Below are 4,669 nucleotides of genomic sequence, written 5' to 3' on the forward strand. Positions count from 1 at the left end.
GGGCCGGCCGAGTGGCGCGATGGTTAAGAACTGGCTTGGGATGCCAGAGGGCCCCGGTTCGGATCCCACATATGAGGGCCCGTGAGTCGCCGGCGATGGCGTAGGCTACAGCCCCTGTGGCAGTGGGTTGCCATGGGCTACCGTGTGTAGCCAGCAGCCAGCGTGAGTGGCCAGCCACAGTGAGCAGCATCCAGAAGCCAGCAACTGATCTGCCTCGCCCGGGAAGAGCGCAATGATGGTGCCAACTTGGGCCGGTGGGGCGACGTCCTCCACAACTAGACTGAAGAACAAAAAACAACAGCAACTTGTCTGTTCCCCTTCCCCCAATTCCCCAATAAAAATCTTAAAAAAAAAAAAAAAAAGTTGTAATCTTGCTCAGACTTCTGAGAGAGTATCATAATACAAACCATTGGTTACTAAAATCATTCATCCTGGATTTTTTCTTCAGTGCCTTGGGAAGAATAACCTGCCTCAAACCAGCCTGTCAAACTCAATGAATTAAACTGTATCTAAAGGTGGCAAATCACTGCAGTTATTGTCTCTACTAGCAAGACATTTATCTTTCTCTGAAGATTCCAGTCTTTCATATCTTTGCACATGCTGTTCCTTCTTCTCAGAAGCCCTTCCTCACAGTACTTGCCTGCCGGTCAGTCTCCAATTTATCCTCCATGATCGAGTTCAAACCTGACTTCTCTTCATCTGGATGTACCACCACCAGAATTTATCAATTTACTACTCCTTCCTTTAACTCTCACTGTGAAACAGGGCCCGGTTGGGACCCCCATAGTAGAGGCCTCTCCACGTCCCTGGCCTCACCTTTCCTTGACCTACCTATAGCTCAACAATTGATCATCCCCCTGCGGTTTAAGCTCCGAATGTCCCCTTGTCCCACCCAGTTCCCTGTTTTAGAGAATTACCCTGAAACTTATGATTAATACCCTTAGGCTTATTGATCAGTCTCAATAGTACCAGGGTGATCCTATCTTTGTTCCTGGGTTGCCTCTGAAGGAACACCCAGATTTTCCCTTAAAAACCCCAACCTGGTCTGAGAATGCAAGGCAGTTTTTGGAGGTGTTAACCCGCAGCCTTCTCAGACCACCAATGCTGTGATAATAAACGCTTATTCTAGAGCCCAACTTCTGTGTCAGTCTATTGGCTGAGCGGCACAGGCAGCATGAGCCCTGGATTCGTTTGTCCTCTGGTTTCAACTATACTTTGGATATTTTTCTGTTATAGCACCTATCACATGATAGCACCATTATTTTTGAATGTCAATCTTCTCTACTAAACCTGAGCTTTTTGAGGGAAAGGCCTGGCCCTTATTTTCCTGGAACCTAGCAGAATGGCTACGGAGCAGGCCCTCAAATGTTTGCCAAATGAACAGCAAATGCTGATGACAAGCTAAATGGCATATGGGTTTGGGGAGCTCAAATTTGGTTCCCATTTATTGCACCACAAATCTGGGACCACTTAAAGATCATTTTTGGGGCAGTCTGGTGGTTCTTCACTATCTTTTGTGTAGGTCCTTATAAAATAACCTTATTGATATTCTTAACCTCCAGTCTCTTTTCATTCCAATCCATCCTAACTTTTTACAAAACACCACCTTCATCATGTCATTCCCTTGGGCAAAATGCATTATGATTTTCTCATACCTTTCAAATCAAATCCAAATCTCTAATCTTCACACCTGAAGCCCCCAAGCAAATCTAATCTCCACATGAGGCCCCCAAGGGTCTGCCTCACTTTAGTATTCCAAACAATCTCTCAATCATTTTAGAATGTAAACTATAGTAGGCAGAGATGGAATCTTTATCTGTCTAACCTCTGATTTATCCCAAGCAACAAGAACAATGCCTGGTCTGGGGGAGAGGCACAATAATTGTGGAATTAGTGAATAAAAGAACACAAAATATAAAGCAACTTTCTTTCTAGGAAATTATTTTGAGAGGAAAAATATTATCTTATATTCAAGTATATAAGATACTTACTCATTTACTACTTAATACTTAGAGTACCTCTTGTGCTCAGGAATATGCTAGGGATTAGAAATACTTTGAGCTTAGAATCAAACGGGGAACAGAGTCATTAAAGGTATAATGCCACAGTTAATTAATTATGGTCATTTTAAGTACTATGAAGGGTAAGTATAACTAGTTGCAAGATGAGTAACAGAGGAATCTAATGAAGTTATGTGAGGCTTAAATGACTTGCTACACGTAAAACACTAAAAACAATGGTGGCACACAGTACCTGTTCAATAAATGCTAGCTGTTACTACCATTTCAGCTGGAACCTGAAAGACAAGCTAGGAAGAAGGGAAGGAGAGAAGAAACTCCAAGCAAAGAACAGTATGTGCAAAAGCCCAGGGGCAGAAAGTTGCTTGGCCTATAGAACTGAAAGGCCAATATTTCTTAGCATAGAAAGCTAAGGGGAAAGAGATACCATGAGATATGAGATGAGTCTGGGAGTGACAAGCTTAGATGTGCAATTTTAAAAGCTTTCTCTGCGGCCGTCCGAGTGGTGCATTGGTTGAGTTGGCTTGGATGCCAGAGGGCCCCGGTTCGGATCCCACATATGAGGGCCAGTGACACTGCCCTCTGCAGCTAAGATAGTGAACAGCAGCTCGACCTGGGGTTGGGCTGCCGCGGGTCACCAGCAACGGCGTAGGCTGCAGTCCCTGCTGCCGTGGGCTGCCATGACCTACCATGTGTAGCTGGCAGCCAGCGTGAGCGGCCAGCAGCCAGCGTGAGCGGCCAGCAGCCACCGTGAGCGGCCATCCAGAGGCCGGCGACTGATCTGCCTCACCCGGAAGAGCGCAATGATAATACTAACATGGGCCAGTGAAGCAACGTCCTCCACAACTAGACTGAAGAGCAAAACAAGCAACAACTTGTCTGTTCCCCTTCCCCTGATTCCCCAGCGCTGTTCCCATCCCCCAATTCCCCAATAAAATCTTTAAAAAAAATAAAAGCTTTCTCTGGCTACAGCATGGAGAACTGGTTACAGAAAGGTCAAAATAGATAACAGGGAAAACAGTACGGAAGCTACTCCAGTAGTTTAGATCAGAGGCTTGTAGCTTAGACGAGAGTACTGGCACAGAAGAGAGAAGGAAACTGGATGTTTGAAGAAATAGAAGGCAGAGCCAACAAGACTTTGCGTATATTGGGGGGAGGGGCACTAATCAATAATAAATACTTGAATTCCTGTATTCCTGCCATATGCAATGTCTCTCCTCCATCCTTCCAGGCACAGTTGCTTCTCATCTCTTCCACAAAACTCTGATTGACCTTGTCCCTTCTTTCCCAGAGTGCTCTAGAATTTTGGAACTGAACATTCTTGAGAGCTATACAGTAGCTGAAATTGCCTTAGAAATTGCCTGAAGACAGAGATCACTTTTTAGTTAACTTTGTATCCCGCCCACCCCGTCTACCTAACACTTGTAGAGAGCCACCCACTTCTAGAACTTTTCCTCTGACTGCATGAATGGTACAATCATAAACAGCCTATGCTAATTAAAAACGCTGTGACCCATAAAGTGTTATAGGAGATGTGGGAGCTTTCACAACCACTTTCTTCTTGGAGCTTCACAAAACTCTTATAAAATTAGGTACTATTATAAAGGAAATAAGCTCAAGATCTTAAAGTGACATGTCCAAGGTCACACATACATTAAAGGAAGTGGCAGTGCTAAGACAAGATCTCCTAGCTCCAAATGAGATGCTCTATTACCTTCCATGAAAGATAAATATTCCTATGTACTCAAGAAGACTGTGAACTCTTGGAGGAAGCTACGTGCCACTTCTGGGACTCCTTTCCAGTTTGTTATTAATTAATTTATTCAAAATGTTTATCGGGCACCTCCTACGGCCCAGGCATGGCACCTAGTGTTGGCAGTAGGGTACAGCAGCGAACAAGGCAAGGCGCTTGCCCTCAGTCTAGCTCAGGGACCCGGCCAGACAAGAAAACAAATGTATAAACGATGTAAGTTTTAAGTGCTATAAAGAAAATACAAAGGGTGATAGGAGAAAATGGGTGTCCTTTCGTCAGAGAAAGCCTCTCAGAAAAGTGACATTTAAGTTGAGACCCGAGCTTGGTCTTGAGGAGGCGCTTAACGAAAAACATTTTACCACAAACCTGATTTGGGAAACAATGACAAAAGTAGAAAGCGGACTTAGTTCGCACAGGGGCCACTCCTAAGCCGCCAAGCTTCGCCGCCAGACCGTGACTGGCAATGGACAGCTCCCGGCCTAGTCAGACCATCACCACCAGAGGGCGTCGCGGGTCTTCCCAGTCCCCAGGAGGAGCCGCGGCCCCAGGCACTGCCAAATTGACATCTGGCACCTACCGCATCAAGGCCCCGAAGCCCGGGGTACGGACAGAGGGCAAGGGCGCCTCTAGGGAATCGCAAGAGGTCACTAGGCCCTCAAAAAGAGGACGTCCTCAATATCACGAACCATACCACTGTCACAAGCCCTGGCTCCCTCGGGGACAAGCCCACTTCCGGCACTTTACACCAGGAAGTACTGTCTGCGTCCAATCCTAGTCCTTCTTCCAAACTTTGTCTTTAGCGTTCGTTCCGCGCCGGGTTAGCGCGAGGCAGGAGGTCTATGGTTACCAATCAGCTCTCAGGAAAGGCGCATGCGTTGTCGAAAGAACGCGACGTACG

At 46.0% G+C, this 4,669-nt stretch overlaps 1 long non-coding RNA gene across 1 annotated transcript in view; it reads right to left on the reverse strand.

The window, feature by feature from the left end:
• The window catches only part of LOC109371416 (uncharacterized), an 18,387-nt gene extending 13,808 nt beyond the window's left edge, over nt 1-4,579 (reverse strand). Inside the window, exon 1 of the long non-coding RNA XR_002121868.1 lies at nt 4,138-4,579. This is a non-coding gene — a long non-coding RNA (uncharacterized LOC109371416). The remainder of the gene's footprint in view (nt 1-4,137) is intronic.
• Nucleotides 4,580-4,669: the final 90 nt, after the last annotated feature.

This window comes from Hipposideros armiger, unplaced genomic scaffold (assembly GCF_001890085.2).
Source record: "Hipposideros armiger isolate ML-2016 unplaced genomic scaffold, ASM189008v1 scaffold_569, whole genome shotgun sequence".
In the NCBI taxonomy this organism is placed as follows: Eukaryota; Metazoa; Chordata; class Mammalia; order Chiroptera; family Hipposideridae; genus Hipposideros; species Hipposideros armiger.